We start from the raw sequence: 21,177 nt of genomic DNA, 5'->3' as shown, positions 1-21,177 counted from the left end.
GGCATTTGTAGTGGTTTGAATCTGCCGCTTCCGGTTGTCAGTTCCAGCTGTCCGTTGTAGTGGTCGGTATATTGGGTCCAGGTCGATGTGCTTATTGATTGAATCTGTGGATGACTGCCATGCCTCTAGGAATTCTCTGGCTGTTCTCTGTTTGGCTTGTCCTATAATAGTAGTGTTGTCACACACACAGATGACAAGCAACATGAGTTTGACTGGGACAACACTACTATTATAGGACAAGCCAAACAGAGAACATCCAGGGAATTCCTAGAGGCATGGCACTCATCCACAGATTCAATCAATAAGCACATCTACCTGGACCCAATATACCGACCACTACAACGGACAGCTGGAACTGACAACCGGAAGCGGCAGATTCAAACCACTATAAATGCTGGAGGAAAGATCACAGAAGCCCTTCACAGGAGGCTCCCAAGCACTGAGGATGTCACCTAGACAGGGGACGAAACGTCTGCAACACAAATTCCCAGCTCGGCGAACAGAACCTGCAAGACACAAGTGAGTGAAGGAACTATAGCCAGTGCTTAGAAGTGGTTTGCAATGATTGAGAGTGACAGTGGGGTTAATGTATGAGTTGCTGTGGGATGCTTACTCATTTAAAGGGACAAGGATATTTCTTCATCTCTGCAAGACTAGTCCTGGTCTTCTGCAATGGCCAGAATTGTCGTCTCATAGTTAATGAGGACCTATATGTTCAGCAAACTCTTCACTTGTGTGGACTCGCTCTACATTGTAATGGGATGTCTTCTTATGTAATGACAGAAATGGGACAATGACAGACATACGAGTGAGTCATATGACTCTCTGTCCGGGTGCATGTGGGGAACAGGAGTTGAGATGTTCTGAAGGATTGAGGAGGCAGCACAGAGGGCATGCAAAGTCAATGTTGTGGGAGTTTGGGGTGATGTGAGAGTGAGTGAGGGAAGGTGTTGCATGCAGCAGTGAGATTGGCAGTACATGAGCCTGAGTGGGAGAAGGGTTCAGTCAGTGAATAGAGTAACTACAAGGTTAAAAATCACACAACACCAGGTTACAGTCCAACAGTTTTATTGGGAAGCACTAGCTTTCAGAGCGCTCCTCCTTCATCAAGTGATTGTGAATCAAAAGTACAAGGTGGCAGGGAATAGAGTGGTACTAACCCTGGTGCAGTGGAGAAGATCATTGACATTTCAGTGTCACTGCAGACTATTTCTCTGCACCCTGAAGTTGGCACTGACCTGGGTGACGTTCTGGAACCAGACTGGTAGAGCCTGGTAGCATGACCTCCTTTACAGGTCTACCAAGGAGAGGACTCCTGTACTCTGGGCCACTGCACCCACCAGGACCTCCAGGTCCCTGTTGAGGAATAGTGACATGACCTGATTGAATATCTGTCACGGAGCAGGGCAGCTTCAATGCGCACAATGGGCTGGAAAATGGAAAATCTTCAGAAAAGAGATAACAAGAGTCCAGAGAAAGTATATTCCTGTTATGGTAAAAGGAAAGGCTGGTAGGTACAGGGAATGTTGGATGACTAAAGAAATTGAGAGTTTGGTTAAGAAAACGAAGCAAACATATGTAAGGTATAGACAGGATAGATCGAGTGAATCCTTAGAAGAGTATAAAGGCAGTAGGGGTATACTTAACAGAGAAATCAGGAGGGCAAAAAGGGGACATGAGATAGCTTTGGTAAATAGAGTTAAGGAGAATCCAAAGGGCTTTTACAAATATATTAAGGACAAAAGGGTAACTAGGGAGAGAATAGGGACCCTCAAAGATCAGCAAGGCAGCAGGAGATGGAGGAGATACTAAATGAGTATTTTGCATCAGTATTTACTTTGGAAAAGGATATGGAAGATATAGAATGTAGGGAAATAGATGGTGACATCTTGAAAAATGTCCAGATTACAAGGAAGAAGTGTTGGATGTCTTGAAAAGCATAAAAATGGGTATATCTCCAGGATCTGATCAGGTGTACCCGAGAATTCTGTGGGAAGCTAGAGAAGTGATTGCTGGGCCTCTTACTGAGATATTTGTATCATCGATAGTCACAGGTGAGGTGCCGGAAGACTGGAGGTTGGCAAACGTGATGCCACTGTTTAAGAAAGGTAGTAAGGACAAGCCAGGGAACTATAGACCAGTAAGTCTGATGTCAGTGATGGGCAAGTTGTTGGAGGGAATCCTGAGGGACAGAATGTACATGTATTTGGAAAGGCAAGGACTGATTGGGATAGTCTATATGGCTTTGTGCATGAGAAATCATGTCTCACAAACTTGATTAAGATTTTTGAAGAAGTAACAAAGAGGATTGATGAGGGCAGAGAAGTGGATGTGACCTATATGGACTTCAGTAAGGTGTTCGACAAGGTTCCCCATGGGAGACTGGTTGGCGAGGTTAGATCTCATGGAATACAGGGAGAACTAGCCAATTGGATACAGGACTGGTTCAAAGATAGAAGACAGAAAGGGTGGTGGAGGGTTGTTTTTCAGACTGGATGCCTGTGACCAGTGGAGTGCCACAAGGAACGGTGCTGGGTCCACTACTTTTCATCATTTATATAAATGATTTGGATGTGAGCATAAGAGGTATAGTTAGAAAGTTTGCAATGACACCAAAATTGGAGGTGTAGTGGACAGCGAAGAATGTTACCTCAGATTACAACAGGATCTTGATCAGATGAGCCAATGGGCCGAGTAGATGGAGTTTAATTTAGATAAATGTGAGGTGCTGCATTTTAGGAAAGCAAATCTTAGTAGTACTTATACACTTAATGGTAAGGTCCTAGGGAGTGTTACTGAACAAAAAGACCTTGGAGTGCAGGTTCATAGCTCCTTGAAAGTGCAGTCGCAGGTAGATAAGATTGTGAAGAAGGCATTTGGTATGCTTTCCTTTATTGGTCAGAGTATTGAGTACAGGAATTGAGAGGTCATGTTGCGGCTGTACAGGACATTGGTTAGGCCACTGTTGAAATATTGCATGCAATTCTGGTCTCCTTCCTTTCGGAAAGATGTTGTGATTTACAAGGATGATGACATGGTTGGAGGCATTGAGCTATAGGGAGAGGTTAAATAGGATAGGGCTGTTTTCCCTGGAGCGTCAGAAGCTGAGTGGTGACCTTATCGAGGTTTATAAAATCATGAGGGGCATGGATAGAAGAAATAGACAAAGTATTTTCCTGACATGGTTGGAGGCATTGAGCTATAGGGAGAGGTTAAATAGGCTAGGGCTGTTTTCCCTGGAGCGTCGGAAGCTGAGTGGTGACCTTATCGAGGTTTATAAAATCACGAGGGGCATGGATAGAAGAAATAGACAAAGTATTTTCCCTGGGGTGAGAGAGTCCAGAAGTAGAGGGCATAGGTTTAGCATGAGAGGAGCCAGATATAAAAGAGACCTAAGGGGCAACTTTTTCATGCAGAGGGTGGTACGTGTATGGAATGAGCTGCCAGAGGAAGTGGTGGAGGCTGGTATGATTGCAACATTTAAAAGGCATTTGGATGGATAATGAATAGGAAGGTTTTGGAAGGATATGGGCCAGGTGCTGGCAGGTGGGACTAGATTAGGTTGGGATATCTGGTTGGCATGGACGAGTTGGACCAAAGGGTCTGTTTTCGTACTGTACATCGCTATGACTCTATGACCTTTTAAAGATGGCGTGGATGCAAGGGATGCTGGTCTTTTGGCAGGTATTGGCTAAATGGTAAGTTGTTTAGAGACCAGATATGGTAAGATAGGGCAGAAATCAGATATGGTTGATAGTGTAAGAAAACCCATTAGGTCTTGCAGTGAAAATCACTCAAACAAAAAACTCAATTTAGATTAGATTAGATTACTTACAGTGTGGAAACTGGATTTATCAAAAACAACCCAGAAAGTTCAGCCCTTTCTCCAATTGCATCAGCAAGGCATTACCTAGAAATCCATGGAACCTATCTTGGTAGCATTTGCTATTTGATGCGTGCTGTGGAATATTCGATCACTGTGGCACATGTACTGCCAATTGCATTACTGTTCTCAATGAAATCATGGTCTGATTCCACAATACTTGAAATACAATTGAGTTTGTCCATCTATCATCTAAGTAATTTTAAAGGGTCTAAACTTGCATTTTGCACGTGGTAAAGTCTGAGATTATAACATAAGAGCTATTAGAGAAGCACAGCGATGCCATTTTTGTTCAATAACAGAACTTGCAAAAGTTACATGACAGAGAGAAAACATATCCATTGGGAGAATCACTGTCAGAATTAGAGAAGAATTGAGCAATTTACTTAACAGGAGTGTGAATTATTAAATTCAGTTTCCAGTTATTCATCTCTTTACTGTTTGTGGGAGCATGCTATGGACATTTTGACTGTTGCCTGTCTTACATTCCAACAGTGATGACAGTTCAAGAATGCTTCATTAGCTGACATAGTACTTTGTAGCTTCCTGAGGCTGGGTGGAATCATCTGGGCCCACCTGGAGCATTTAGAAGAGCAGGAGGGGCAACTTAATTGGAAACCTCTTTGAATCCACTAGTATATCATGAATACTCATTAATACCAGGTAGAGTGGAATGATGTTAACAGCTGCAAGGATGTTAGCCAAAAACAGTAAACAGACATGTTTGCAAACTCCATTATATATATGATGCATATTCATGGCAGGATAGATAGCTTCCTCAAAGCTCCAGTGAGTACAAACTTCTTCACTAATGTAGCTCCTTCATAAACAAGCCTTTTTTTTCGCCCAAGTGCTTGCAGTGTTAGTGATGACTCCTCTCCAGGTCAATTAGCTCATGAGAAGTCTCTGTCACATGCAGCTTCCCTTGTTGTATTTAAATGTGTAGCTGGGGAAGGCTAATCAGGCTGATTACTCTTCCCAAGTAAGGTAGCTACATTGGCTGATTCAATCAAACTTGACCAGGTCAGACACTGGGGGGATCCTGGGAAATGGAGGCTGAAAATTGGGATGCAGATGTTGGATGATACAATGGGAGAAGGGAAGGTAGAAGGTTAACATTCAGGGTGGGGAGCACAATGGAGTATTAGACATGCTGGAGAGAGAGAGAGATAGAGCAGAAAACTGAATAAGGAAGGGTGTATAAAGAATGGCAGCGCATAGGGTTCTGAATGTAAATAAAATCAAGGGAAACGCAGTAATATCAAGAGAGATAGTGAAAGGACCGATAATCACAAGGGGAGATTGAAAAGGGGATTCCAGAGGAAAGAAGAAGGTCATGTACACTTCTCAGGGAACAACATAATCTACAGGGGGAGGGTAAAGGGGGAATAACGTGAAGGATCAGTTACTGTGTGGAAGGCAGCCTGAAGGAGTTGATGCCTTTTTCCAACTCTGCCCACTGCGATACATCTGACCATCTCTGGGAAGAGCAAGACAGCATTGTGTGTGATTGTTAGACAGTCAAGCAGGAGTCATGATGGAGCTTCGAGCTTGCTTGGATCACTTACAAAATTGCTCTTACCAGGTGAAATTTTATTAACCGGTCTAATATTACTTGAACTTGCTGTAGAGCTAACAATGAATAAATTATTTCAAGTTCTCAAAGTTCTGCCAAAGACTTCCAAGTTTCAAAGTCTGCAAAATAGAACACTATTAAGCTCCTCAGCGTAGCATTGCAGGAAGGATTTGTGGCACCATGTCAAACCAAAGAAAATTTGACCACAATCAGGTAGCTGTTGTAAGTCTCTTTTACAACATGGTGCCAGCGCTGCCGATTACTGTCTAAAGTGCAGAAAGAATCACCAGTGAAAAAAAAGTCCAAAGCCATTTAAAAATAAGAGAGAAGAGAAAATCATTCAAAAACTAACCTCACTTCTTTAAGAATTCAACAACTTTTAAAAAGGAGTTCAGGCCATCAGCTGCTGTGCCAGAGCAAACAACGCAGTCAACCTAGACTGGCAGAAGAACTGTAACAGTATGCAGGCTTTCTTCAAAAGCTAAAATTAGTCAGGGCCAGGAGGAAAAAAAATTATTATTAAAATTATTATTATTACAGCAAGTTACATTACTGATATCTTTGGTACATTTGAAAAGCCTTTGAAAGCTTTCAACAAATACTTTACCTGAAGAATCAGTTGTATTATGGAAGTAACGGAATTTAATGCAACAGAATACCATTACCAGGAGAACCTGATGACAACTTCATCAGTGATTTTTCAATATTGTACGAACCTTGTGAACATGGATCGCTACAAGCAAAGCTAAATAGAGACAGAATTGTCATTGGGATTTCTCATTCACTCCTTTCTGATCTTTTCTGATCAAAGAAAGATGTCACACTGAGAAAAGCTGATCTGATTGTATCAGAAACTGATATTTGGGAAAAAACAACAGGAAAATGTGGGAAACATGAGGACATGTTTACTCCAGGAACAGATCGGGACCTATTAATTTCATGAGGAACAATCTGTTTGAAACAATCACACCAGTTACAGCAAAGATTGTACATTTCTTCTGATTCTGGGAATAAGCATTCAATATATGGAGCAAAAAAAAAAGCATATGCACAAAAGCAATGTCCAGTACTATCTCAACAATTCACTTTTTCAAGAAAGTGAGGCACTTTTAATCATGCAGGATCTTTTGCAGGCCCGTGCATATGACGTTCTAGGACATGGACATGAAACCATTATGTCGGCTGTAGATTCCAAGGTTGTAGGGCTACTTCACAGCGGATAATAAGGGACAATGGGAATCACATTGTTCTCATCACTGCCACATGGAAAGCAATACAAAGATAAAGACCCCAAGCATTTTCTGCATGGCAGCATCAAGAAATGGAACCCCAGACATGTGTATTGAAGGATGCACCTTACCATGTTAGGTAGCTGTTGGGCAGGCTTTCAGCCAATATATGAGCAACCTGAGAAGGCCCCATGTTTTATAGAGATCAGAGTCAAAAAGGGTGGTGCTGGAAAAACACGGCAGGTCAGGCAGCATCCGAAGAGCAGGGGAACCAACATTTCGGGCATAAGCCCTTCATCAGGAATCCCAGATGAAAGACTTATCGCTGAAACGTCAACTCTCCTGCTCCTTGGATGCTGCCTGACCTGCTATGTTTTTCCAGCACCAGCCTTTTCAACTCTGATTTCCAGCACCTGCAATCCTCACTTTCTCAACATTTGAAATGAGAAGCATTCATCACATACTTCATATTTATTCACAGATCTTTATTTCCATGCCACGAGTTTTGACCTACGCCACCCGGCAACTGTCTTAGCTTCTTGAAGAAGAAGAAGAGGAGGCAGAAGAAAAAAGGAAGAAGAAAGAAACAGAATGAGAGAGGTGAGGCACAGAGGGCTGCAGCTGCAGGTGAACTTCCAGTGTCTGAGAGGAGCCAGGCTCTTCAACACTGCCAACCTATTTACTATGGAAGGTGTACAAAACGCATTCCAACTGCCCGTAAAAAAGTGAAAGCCAGTGATGGAAATGTCTCTGTATGATGAGACAAACCAGCTACATTGGCCACCCCCACAGGTCTATCTTTAGCCAGCAGCTTGGGAAGAAATGTTCAACCAGTTTTGCTGAAGATTACAGCTTTAGCGAGCTTCCTCAGCATTGGTTCCTTTTAAATCTCAGTAAGGGACATATGTAACGTCAGGAATGATGAAGGACTTTTGCCCAAAATGCCGGTTTTCCTGCTCCTCGAATGCTGCCTGACCTGCTGTGTTTTTCCAGCACCACACTCTCGACTCATATATGTAATACCCACCCATCAGTAAATAACAAGTGCATTCGGGAGTTCCATAATGCCCCTTACAAGATAGCAATCCACTTTGTCCAATTCACTATGGACCCAGATAGCCAAGGTACCAGAGCTGTTGATAAGTTCCCTATGACCCAAGAGGCCATTGACTGCATACAAATGGCAATCAGAGCTCCATGGTAGCATCCCATCAGATTCCTAAACAGGGAGAGCTTTCATTCCCTTGATATTTAGTTTCTTTGTAACTGCAGCCTGAAATTCCTGCAGATGCTTGATGCTAGCCAGGGACCTGTTACAATACTTACATCCTGCACAAATTCCAGGTTCTCTGGATGTTTGCAATCTTGCATAATTTCTAGGGCTGCATCATTTCTAGGGCTGTTTCAAGGGTGACAGGATGTAACTCTGTAAGGAATAGCTAATGACCCCAGCATGAAACCCTCAGACTGATGTCGAACTGCTCTACCATGTTACCCAGGTATCTACTAGGGCCACCATTGGATAAAGATTGGCCTTCTAATGAAGGACTTACATTGACTTAAATATTCAAAGAGTACCCCAGTACTCTGTCAACAGGGACTCTAGAATAGTGATTGTTTACAGTGTCATACGCAACCTAGCTCAATGACAGGCTGAAAACTTAGAAGAGGGGGAGATTGGCTAAGCAGCTTTGTCCTTTGATGAGGAAGAAAGGAAATCTAATGGGAATGTTGGGGGAATATGGTGATGCTGAGGTAACCAGGGTCACTATGAGATGAGTCGAAAATGTAGTGCTGGAAAAGCACAGCAGGTCAGGCAGCATCCAAGGAGCAGGAGAGTCAACGTTTCGCGCATGAGCCCTTCAACAGGAATGTGGGGGCAGGGAAGGGGTCTGAGAGATAAATAGGAGGGGAAGTGGGGTTGGTGCAAAGGTAGTTTGGAAAGCGATAGGTAGATGCAGGTGGACAGATGATGGTGGTAGGTCGGAGTGGAGGGTGGAGCGAATAGATGGGAAGGAAAATAGACAGGAAGGACAGTTCAAGAGGTGCTGCTGATTTGGAATGTTGGATCTGGGATGAGGTGAGGGTGGGGAGATGAATAAACTGATGAAATTGATGTTGATGCTGTGTGGTTGGAAGGTCCCAAGGCGGAAGTTGAGCCATCAGGTGGCTAGGATTTGGCAGTGGGAGGGGGAGTTGAAGTAGTCAGCCACGGGGAGGAGATGGCTATGAGCTGAGACTGAGAGGATTGCAAGAACTAGAATCGAATGACTTCATATGAGCATTTTGTGGACATACAGAATTATTAGCCAATTCAGGTGCAGAGGCATTCCTTCCCTAAAAGGGAAGATTGTTTCTTGAATGTTAAACATTAAAATACATTGATTGAAATTGACTGCAAGTAAATTTGTTCCCTTGGCACCAGTAACTTCCTGATCAGTTTCCTGATCCTTCATCCATTTGCACCATTGGATCAAGTCTTCCTTGAGTTGCCCATGGGCTCTGACCTCTGCAGCCACTTCACTCCAGGCTGCTTTGGTAACTTGACATGGCTCATTGTTGCCATCCCTTGGAAACAGTACTTCCTTTATTTCCTGAACAGCTTGCAGGAAAATATCCATGAAGATATTGCTTTGGCACGATGCTATCTTTCGGCAGGTCTCTGCCCTCTCCAGGGACGGGGAGGATGATGACCAGAGGTTGACAGATGTTCCTGGCTGGCAGAGGGTGAAATACTGTCTGGGTGCAATTTAAAAACAGGTAAAAACAATGACTGCAGATGCTGGAAACCAGATTCTGGATTAGTGGTGCTCAGTTCAGGCAGCATCCAAGGAGCAGCGAAATCGACGTTTCAGGCAAAAGCCCTTCATCAGGAAGGGCAAAAGCTTTTGCCCGAAACGTCGATTTCGCTGCTCATTGGATGCTGCTTGAACTACTGTGCTCTTCCAGCACCACTAATCCAGCAATTTAAAAACAGCCTGTAATTTGGAATCTCAAACTTCCCATTTGCTTGCCCATATAATTGGTATTTTACCCACTCAGAAAAATGCAATGAGCATGAAAGAATGCAATTACATGAGAAAACTTGTCCTGCCCTGAGAGGAAATCCCTGATGCTTTTATGTCCAGCACCACATTTAGACTCAGGATGATAACATTTCACCCTCTTATATCAATACAAGCTTTTCTTTCCTTCATGTTATCTTCCTTCCTTTTATTCATTCTTCCTTGCTACATCACCTTGATGTTTGTATATTGAATTGTTGTGTTATTACAAGCATCTGACTTTGAGCTGTAAATGATTATTTTAACTACAGTCAGTTCTGCTATCATCTGGTAGTTCTGTTCTCATGCAATCCCGTGTTATAAGAAAATCGCATAATAACAGCACCTTTTAAACTAATGGGGCTGGAATCACATTATTACCAATAAGCAGTTTAAACATTCGTGCTATAGTAACAGTGTCCCCAGTTCATCAATCATGTCAAAATATGCGTTATAGCAGAACCACCTGTCCTGTAGGCTGAATGTCCTTATTCGATGCTTAATATTTCACGATAAAGAGAGCAACATCATATTCAATCCATCAATAGTTACCACAAATCAAAACAACTGCTCATCCTCAGGCATTGCCAATCATTGATAGTGCAAATTTTAAGTCATAGGAGACAATAAATTGTCTCTTTGGAAATTGCTGTGAAACTAGAAAGAGAAACATCACATAATTGGAGTATATCGTTGTTCATCTTGACACCCAGTCACCCATATATATATATATAAAAAAATATATATTGCTTGAAATGTACTCTGAGTCTTACCTAACCTAGGACATGGAACATTGAACAGTACAGCTCAATACAGGTCCTTAGGCCCCCAACGTTGTGCTAAGCATGTATCTTAATCTAAGATCAACCTAACTTAAACATCCCGCAATTTACTGTTGTCCATGTGCTTGTCCAGGAATTGCTTAAATTTCCCTAATGTCACTGACTCTACTACCACCACTGACTCTAATACCACCATTCCATGCACCCACCACTCTCTGTGTAAAGAACCTACCTCTGACATCTTCTCCATACCATCCTGCAATCACCTCAAAATTATGACCCTTTGTGACAGCCATTTCTGCCTGGGAGAAGTATTCTATCTATGTCTCTCACTCTCTTGTACACCTCTACCACCTCATCTCTCTTTCTTCTTCTTTCCAGTGTCAAAAGCCCATCCTCTCTTCATGAGACAAGCCCTCCAATCCAGGCAGCATCCTGGTAAATCTCCTCTGCGCCCTCTCTAAAGCATCTCATTTCTAAGTGATATGAATTTTGTTAAAAAATACTTGGAAATGTCCTCGGATAGGACAACCTGATCACTACAGTGGGTGTTTTATTTCAGACTCTTTGAACAGAATTCCTACCCTTGGGGTCCCAATGCATTGTCAGCATCCACCTTCCCCTCCCTGCTTGCTAAGTTGGAACTTTGGGGGTATCAGTCCTTTCAGCTTACCACTGAGGAAACATAGTTTTAAAGCACATCCGGTTGCTTAGCTTCTTGCTGTGGTTCTCTTGGTTCGGAAGCTTTTGTTCAGACAGTGTTTGGTTGGCTTCCCCCCTGGTTGGCTTCCCCCCTTTGTTTTGATGATGCCCTTAGGTCGGCTCCTGATTCAGCTTCTCTGTTCAGCCTCTCGATTCACTTGGAAGCTGATTGCTGGAGTTGGAAGCCTGTGGGGAGGATCTTCATGCAAAAGCTTGTTGTTGTAAAAGGCCACCCTCAGGTGAGGTTGGGGCTGGCAGTTATATTTCCATGTTCTCTTCTGAAGTTAATTGGTTTTCCAATGGTTCGAGTGTGTGTGAATGGTTATGATTGAGGTTGAATGTCCAGTATCTGTAGGCCCCATACTGCCAGTGCTGAGTAGCCTGAGGTTTGAAATCTGTCTAAGGCTCAGGCCTGTTGGTTTCGATTGATTGTTCTTATCGAGAGGAGGTGTAAATTGGGATTCCATCTGAGCAATAGTCCCAGACAGCAATCTCCATTCTCAGGCTTACTGGTTGTGCTGTGTTGTGTGTTTCCCACAGCTGTCCTTTATCTTTCACAAGTTTTAAGTCCAGACCTCAGCCCCAAATCCAGGGCTTTGTCCATATGTTTTAATATTGGGGATTTTTGCTTGATTAAGACTTAATACAATTGTGGGCAGACAGCAATTCTTTAAGCACTAAGGAATGAAATCCAGTAATTCTGGTTTATTAATTGACACTGGCTCGTAGAAATAATGAAAACAAATTCACAAGAACAGAATAAAAAAGACATTCACTGACTGGAATAGATCATCAAAGCTTTCAAAAGGAGATTCCATTCTGAGAAAAGGTCACAAAGCAGTTATTCTGTTTTTTTCTCCCCCTTCTCTGACACTGCCTAACCTGCTGAGCATGTCTAACATTTTCTATGATCTTTAATTTCAGATTTCAGCATATGCATAATTTTGCTGTTGGCATGTCTGAAGTTGTATATTTTGCATTCCTAACATTACGAGCTGGTGACCAGTGTAAAATAGATTTACACAAATTCTCTTCTTTGATGAATGGGTCACATCCTTTCCTGCATGTACATTTAATAACTTGGTGACACAACTGAGTTGCAGTTCGACATCTTGTTTTGTTGTTTGTGTGATTCATTGTATAGTAGCTAAGTACTATTTGCGTTTGTTTCCTTCATGTGTGATAGAGACTTTGTCTAATCTCTCAGGAATGTCTAGAGGTAGATTAAGTGTGAGTGCATGCAATCCTATTTTCTCCCATATTTAATAACTTCAAAGAAAATGTTGAGATGAGTAAAGGGTTGTGAATAATAAGAGTGCTTTCCAATCATTTTAGTCATGCATCGACAGCATCTGTTATGTTGTTGTTTATTATTTATTCAGAGCTAGGAAATAATGGCTATGAGTACATTGATCCAGGATATCACAATTAATGCTGCAATACAACCAGGGGTTCAGTAGTAATTTATCAGTCCTGTGGCTGCGTGGAGAACTGGGAGAACTGGGAGGAATTGACGTTTTAGAATATTAGTTTGAAACAAATAGCACTGGTAGTGTTCTGACTTGGAACCATGTTGCTGCCCCTTCACTGTCACTGGACCAAAAAACTTGAACTTCCTTTGATAGTGATTGCAATGAGGTCAGCCAAGTGGACCTCAAAAGAAATCAAATGCTGTAAATCAGAAGCAAAAACAGAAATTGCTGAAAAATGCACAGCAGATCTAGCAGCATCAGTGGAGAGGAATCAGAGTTAATGTTTCGGCTGGAGTGATCCTTCCTCAGAACCAGCCAGGATTGGGGAGAGGGGATGCAGACACAGCTGCATTAGTGGGGTAATGGTCAGGACAAAAATTACTGCTGGCAGCTGACCTAACATTCGAGAGAATGGGCAGGTAAACCCTGGACTCGGTCACACTTTGACTGTGCAGGTCTTTTCATGGCTCAGCGTTCTCAGTCGCTGTGGATACCCACTCAATGTGGCTGGACATTCAGAGAGTTCATTTGCCAAACACAGAGACAAAGACAGAAAAACTAAGTGCATTTTTTTTGCAAAACACAGACTCCTGGAAGTCTTGATCACAGATAATGGGCCATTGTTTACCAGCAAGGAACTTGAGCATTTCCTAAAGTCAAATGGTATTTGTCATACAAGCACAGCACCATACCATCCTTCATCCAGTGGTCTGACAGAAAAAGCAGTCCAAACTTTGAAGGCAGGCTTAAAGAAACAGCCGACATCTTCATTTGAATTCAAACTGTCCTGGTTCCTATTTGATTATGGGATCTCCCCTCATCTACCTATAGGGATAGTTCCAGCAGATTGCTAATGGGGAGAAAACTCTGCACCAGGTTAAATCTGATCTTCCTAGACCTGGGAGGCAAGATGCAAAGGCATCAGGAATGCCAATGGTGGCCATCGGACTCTGCAAAGCAAGGGAGACAGTTTACTTCAGGGGACCAAGTTTGGTGTAGGAATGGCCCTGCCTGGGTAAGAGGCCTAGTCAGTGTGAGGTCAGGTCCAGTGATGTGTAAAGTTTAGATAGGTGGGACAGTTTTGAGCAAGCACCTGGACCATATGAAAGTTGCAAACTCGCAAACAGTGAAGGAGCAAAATGTGCCTTGTTCCTCAACTGCTTTTCCAACTGTTCCAGAACTCATGGATTCTCCCTCTCCGTAAAGCATTGATGTTGCCTCCAAATCTGAGACAGACATGGCACATATTGTCACCTAATGGGAAGGAATTTCTTCTGAGATACTCTGGGCGCAAGAGATGCCATACTGTGCATTACACGCCACCCATATTATAGGCAGAGGTGGAGGAACTTGACCCAGCAATAAAACACCTCAGGAGGAGCTACAAAAACAAAACAGCTGACGTCCTTGGACTTAGAGGGGGAGAGGTGTAATGATTGGTGGACCTCATGCAGTATGAGTTCCCTGATTGGGGCTGTTACTCTTATCCAATCAGGGAGCCCTGGCTGACAGATATGAACAGGAGTGTCAGACATTCTGCTGACTCTGAGAGCTGGTTCTGAGGGAGATGGATCAGTGTCAAGGACTATTTAGATTAGATTCCCTACAGTGCTTCCCTACTTCCCAACAAGTCCACACCGACCCGCCGAAGAGTAACCCACCCAGACCCACTCACCTACTCCCTACTAATGCACCTATCACTATAGGCAATTTAGCATGGCCAATTCACCTGACCCGCACATCTTTGGACTGGAGCACCTGGAGGAAACCCACGCAGACACGGGGAGAATGTGCAAACTCCATGCAGACAGGTGCCCGAAGCCAGAATTGAACCCAGGTCCCTGGCACTGCGAGGCAGCAGTGCTAACCACTGAGCCACTGTGCCGCCCCACAGGTGTAATGATTGTAATCTGGTCAGCCGGGTGGACCTCACAGAACCTGAGATCCCTGATTTGGGCTGTTAATCTGGTCCAATCGGGGAGCCCTGGCTGACAGATATGAACAGAAGTGTTAGACGTTCTGGTCATTCTGAGAGCTGGCTCTGAGGAAGATGGATCAGTGTCAAGAACTCTCCACATGTAAAATAAAGGGTGACATGGTGATGGGATACCAGCTTCTGTGGAGTTATTTCACCTTCTCCAACAATTCTGTTGGTGGGTGTATACCACCTGAACTGAAGAGGAAGCTCATTAACACCATATCAAGGGTGAAGGCACATAGGTAACAAATGGCAGCCTTGCCAGAAATGCTCACATCGCATCAGAGCATTTTAAACAATGCTTCTGCGTGACAGGAAAAAATAGTTAAATGTTTTAATGCTTTGACGATAATCACTTATTCTGGGTGAGCTGCATTGGTTGATTTACCATATTTGTGATGTTAAGCCCCATCCTTATCTTTGTGCTGAGGTGGACACAAAAGGTAATGGGAAGAATTTTCCCTGACTTTGAATGGTACAGCAATAGTGAGAACATTGGGAAAATAAGATGAGATTGGAAATGTCAGATTCCTGATGTTGTGAAATACATTATGATTTATAGCTAACCTTGCCTCATTTCTAGGCAGTTCCCTATTTTCCACTACTTCCTTAAAAACTAAGATGGAGCCAATTCCTGACATGTAGTCGTAATGGTTACCTAGCAGTTACAGTTCATTGTTTGCTTCTTTGGACCTGAAGAAGGGCCTGTGCCCGAAACGTCGAATCTCCTGTTCCCTGGATGCTGCCTGACCCGCTGTGCTGTTCCAGCAATAAAGTTTCAACTTTGATCTCCAGCATCTGCAGACCTCACTTTCTCCTTCTTTGGACCTTCACCTAACTGCACCATCGCCACCATTTCCCTGCATTCTCCAGAGACACCATCCTCATCCATCCTTCCTGTACACAACTGGACAGCATCAAATCACCAACTTCACCATATCATCAAGGTTGTTCTCAGACTGGCTCACACACCATTTTTGTCCTGACAATACTTACATTTGATGCCCACTGATGCTTACACCTAGCATGTTTCTGTCAGATTGAAGAAAGAACAAAGAACAATGCAGCACAGGAACAGGGCCTTCAGCTGTCCAAGCCTGCACCGATACATTTTGCCCTTCCATACTAAAACTGTCTTCACTTTGGAAGGAGATTTCAATTATCTGTAAGAATTATACAGTGGTTATGGGAGGGGATTTTAACTTTCCAAATATAGACTGGGACTGCCATACTATTAAGAGTTTAGATGGAGAGGAATTTGTTAAGTGTGTACAAAACAATTTTCTGATTCAGTATGTGGATGTACCCACAAGAGAAGGTGCACAACATGACCTACTCTTGGGAAATAAGGCAGGGCAGGTGACTGAGATGTCAGTGGTGGAGCACTTTGGGGCCAGCGACCATAATTCTATTAGTTTTAAAATAGTGATGGAAAAGGATAGACCAGATCTAAAAGTTGAAGTTCTAAATTGGAGGAAGGCTAAGGTATTAGGCAAGAACGTTGAAACGCTGATTGGGTGCAAATGTTTGCTGGTAAAGGGATAGCTGGAAAAAGGGAAGCCTTCAGAATGAGATAACAAGAGTCCAGAGACAGTATATTCCTGTCAGGGTGAAAGGAGAGGCTGGTAGGTGAAGGAATTGTCGGATGATTAGAGAAATTGAAAATTTGGTTAAGAAAAATAAGGAAGTATATGTCAGGTAGAAACAGGATACATCGAGTGAATCCTTAGAAGAGTATAAAGGCAGTAGGAGTATAGGTTAGAGGGAAATCAGGAGGGCAAAAAGGGGACATGAGATAGCTTTGACTATTAGAGGTAAGAAAAATCCAAAGGGTTTTACAAATACATTAAGGACAAAAGGGTAACTAGGGAGAGAATAGGGTCCCTCAAAGATCTGCACAATGATCCTTTGTGTGGAGCTGCAGGAGATGGGGGAGATACTAAATGAGAATTTTGCATCAGTGTTTTCAATGGAGAAGGACATGGAAGATATAGAATGTGGGGAAATAGATGGTGACATCTTGAAAAATGCCCATATTACAGAGGAGGAAGTGCTCGATGTCTTGAAATGCATAATGGTGGATAAATCCCCAGAACATGATCAGGTGTACCCTATAAATCTGGGGGAAGCTAGGCAAGTGATTGCTGGGCTCCGAGCTGAGATATTTGTATCATTGATAGTCATAGTTGAGATGCCAGAAGACTGGAGGTTGGCTAACGTGGTACCATTATTTAAGAAAGGTGGTAAGGACAAGCCAGGGAACTATAGACCAGTGAGCCTGATGTCGGTGGTGGGCAAGCTGTTGAAGGGAATCCTGAGGGACAGGATGTACATGTATTTGGAAAGGCAAGGACTGATTAGGGATAGTCAACATGGGTTTGTGCATGGGAAATCATGTCTCACAAACTTGATTGAGTGGTTTGAAGAAGTAACAAAGAGGATTGATGAGGGCAGAGTTGTGGACATGATCCATATGGATTTCAGTAAGGTATTTGACAAAGTTCCCCATGGAAGACTGGGAGAACTAGCCATTTGGATACAGAACTGGCTCAAAGGTAGAAGACAGAGGGTGGTGGTGGAGGATTGTTTTTCAGATTGGAAGCCTTTAACTAGTAGAGTGCCATAAGGATCGGTGCTGGGTCCATTACTTTTCGTCATTTATATAAATGATATGGATGTGAACGCCAGAGGTATAGTTAATAAGTTTGCAGATGACACCAAAATTGGAGCTGTAGTGGACAGCAAAGAAGGTTACCTTAGATTCCAATGGGATCTTGATCAGATGGGCCAATGCGGTCAGGAGTGGCAAATGGAGTTTAATTTAGATAAATGCGAGGTGCTGCATTTTGGGAAAGCAAATCTTAGCAGGACTTATACACTTAATGGTAAGGCCCTAGGGAGTGTTGCTGAACAAAGAGACCTTGGAGTGCAAGTTCATAGCTCCTTGAAAGTAGAGTCACAGATAGATAGGATAATGAAGAAGATGTTTGGTATGCTTTCCTTTATTGGTCAGAACATTGAGAAAAGGAGTTGGGAGGTCATGTTGCAGCTGTACAGGACTTTTGGAATTTTGCGAGCAAATCTGGTCTCCTTTCTATCGGAAGGATGATGTGAAATATGAAAGGGTTCAGAAAAGATTTTCAAGGACATTGCCAGGGTTGGAGGATTTGACCTATAGGGAGAGGCTGAATAGGTTGGGACAGTTTTCCCTGTAGCATTGAGGGCTGAGGGGTGACCTCATAGAGGTTTACAAAATTATGAGGGGCATGGATAGGGTAAATTGACAAAATATTTTCCCTGGGATGGGGGAGTCCAGAACTAGAGGGCATAGGTTTATGGTGAGAGGAGAAAGATATAAAAGGGACCTAGAGGGCAACCTTTTCATGCAGAGAGTGGTGTGTTTATGGAATGAGCTGCCAGAGGAAGTAGTGGAGGCTGGTACAATTGCAACATTAAAAAGGCATCTGCATAAGTTTAGAGTGATATGGGCCAAGTGCTGGCAAATGGGACTAGATTAGGTGGGATATCTGGTTGGCATGGACGAGTTGGACCGAAGTGTCTGTTTCTATGTTGTACATCTCTATGACTCCATGACTCTATGACTTATTGGATCCTTATCCCACCATTCCCTTCCTATTCATGTGTTTATCCAGGTGTTTCTTGAATGCTGCTTGTGTGTCTGCTTCCATTACCCCCTCTGGCAGCACGTTACAGGCACTCACCACCCTTTGTGTGAGAAATGTACCTCACACATCTCTTTTAAACCCCGTACCTTGAACTTGTGTCCCCTTGTAATTGACTCCTCCATTCTGGGAAAAAGCCTCATATTTTTCATTCTATCCATGCCATTCACAAACTTAAACATGTCTATTAGGTTGCCTTTCAACCTCCTGTGTTCCAGTGAAATCAAACCCAGTCTATCCAACCTTTCTACATACCAGGCAACATCCTGGTAAACCTTTTCTTACTCTCTCCAATGCATCCACATTCTTCTGGTCATGTGGTGACCAGAACTGTACGCAATGTTCCGGTATGTCCTAACTAAAGTACTATAAAGCTTCAGCATAACTTGCCTATCTTTGCACTCAGTGCCCCTGCCAACAAAGACAAACATGCCATAGACAGTTTTTACTACCTTATCAACCTGTGCTGCCACCTTTAGTGAGCTGTGGACCTGCACACCCAGATCCTTCTGCATATCAGTACTCCGATATTCACTGCCATTCGCTGTATAATTTCCACCTATACCTGACCTTCCAAAATGCATCACCTCACATTTGTCTGGATTACCTTCAATTGTCAGTTTTCTGCTCATGCCTCCAGCGGATGTATATCCTGCTGTATCCTCTGACAGTCCTCTTCATTATCTGCAACATTACCAATCTTTGTTCAGACACTACATTTTCCTCCAAATCATTTATGTAGATCATGAACAGCAAAGGTCCCTGCACTACTCCCTGTTGAACACCATTAAATACAGCCCTCCATTCTGAAAAACATCCTTCCATCACTACCCTCCGTCTCCTATGACTGAAGTTCTGTATCCATCTTGCCTGCTCCCCTTGATACCATGTGACTTCACCTTTTCTACCAGTCTCCCATGAGAGACCTTGTCAAAGGCTTTACTGAAGTCCATGTAGACAACATCAATTGTGTATTGCTCATCAATCATATTTTTCACCTTCTCAAGAAACTCAATCAAGTTGGTGAGACAAGAACTCCCCCGCACAAATTCAGGCTGTCTATAGCTAATAAATCCATTTGATTAGATTCCCTGCAGTGTGGAAACAGGCCCTTCAGCCCAACAAGTGCATATCGACCCTCTGAAGAGTAACCCACCCAAATCCATTTCCCTCTGACTAATGCACCTCACACTATGGGCAATTTCACATGGCTAATTCATCTGACCTGCACATCTTTGGACTGCGGGAGGAAACCGGAGCACCTGGAGCATATTTAGAAGCATTTAATTTGCTTCTAAATATGTATAGATCTTGTCCCTGAGAATCTTTTCCAGTAATTTCCCTACCACCGATGTGAGGCTCACAGGTCTGTAATTTCCTGGATTATCCCTGCCACCCTTCTTAAACAATGGGACAACATTGGCTATGCTCCATTCCTCTGGGATCTCACCTGTGGCCAAAGAGGATACAAAGACGTCTGTCAATTGCTTTCCATACAGGGAAAAACACACTCCTCATGCATCTACACACAATGCATTTTATGCTTCTTAGCAGGCCGTCTTAGCCCTCACTCATATAATCGTTACTTTGAGTGATTTGCTTTGGTTTTTAGTGTAGATGGAAAGACAGGCAGTTTGTTATGTTTGGCAACACTGAACAGTCAAGGAGATGGACACATTGCAGGGATGGACACGTTGCTGAATGGCACCATGACAAGTCAATATCACACCTACAGCATGTTCCAGCTCATGCACTAAGGCTACTGGATCTGTTCCCTTCTTCACCAACCTCCTCTCCAGCCTTAAGGAGATGTCTTTAACCTTTGCAGTGGGGCAGTTGACACAGCCTTCAGGACTCATGCTGTCAGCTGCAGATTCATCCATCATATGAAAACAAAATATTGCAGATGCTAGAAATTTGAAAGAATACCAGAAATTGCTGAAAAGACTGAAGGGGTCTGACAGCATCTATGGAGAAAGACTGTGGTTAATGTTTCACATCTGATATGACTATTTTTCATGACTAGAAACAAATGATATCCGACTCGACACGCTAACTCTGCTTCTCTTTTAAAGGTGCTGCCAGACATTCCTCAGCTTCAACAATAATTATCATCCTCACTATCTTCTGCCTTGCTACAATTGCAATCCTTCTTACTTTCCTCTTTAATTGCTCTCTGATCCACAGTGCCATGAATAGTTTTCATATTCTTTGCAGTCCTTAGTCTCATTCACACAAGTTGTAGGAGCCTCAAACCAGTAGAATAATTGCAAGGGCTGAGGGTCCTTCACTGCTGTCAGCTGGATCCCTATACCTGCCTCATTCTGAGTCATATGCACCTGAACTTGCCCTTCAACCAAACCAATCTAAATGCACACAAATCTATTAGAGTCATACAGATGTAAAGCATGGAAACAGACACTTCGGTCCAACCCGTCCATGCCAACCAGATATCCCAACCCAATCTAGTACCACCTGCCATCCCTCCAAACCCCTCCTATTCATATACCCATCCAAATGTCTCTTAAATGTTGCAATTGTACCAGCCTCCATCACATCCTCTGGCAGCTCATTCCATACACATACCACCCTCTGTGTGAAAAGGTTGCCCCTTAGGTCTCTTTTATATCTTTCCCCTCTCACCCTAAACCTATGCCCTCTAGTTCTGCACTCCCCAACCCCAGGGAAAAGACTTTGTCTATTTATCCTATCCATGCCCCTCATAATTTTGTAAACCTCTATAAGGTCACCCCTCAGCCTCCAACGCTCCAGGGAAAACAGCCCCAGCCTGTTCAGCCTCTCCCTGTAGCTCAGATCCTCCAACCCTG

This window comes from Chiloscyllium plagiosum, chromosome 10, assembly GCF_004010195.1.
Source record: "Chiloscyllium plagiosum isolate BGI_BamShark_2017 chromosome 10, ASM401019v2, whole genome shotgun sequence".
NCBI lineage: Eukaryota > Metazoa > Chordata > Chondrichthyes > Orectolobiformes > Hemiscylliidae > Chiloscyllium > Chiloscyllium plagiosum.
This window is presented reverse-complemented; position numbering follows the sequence as displayed.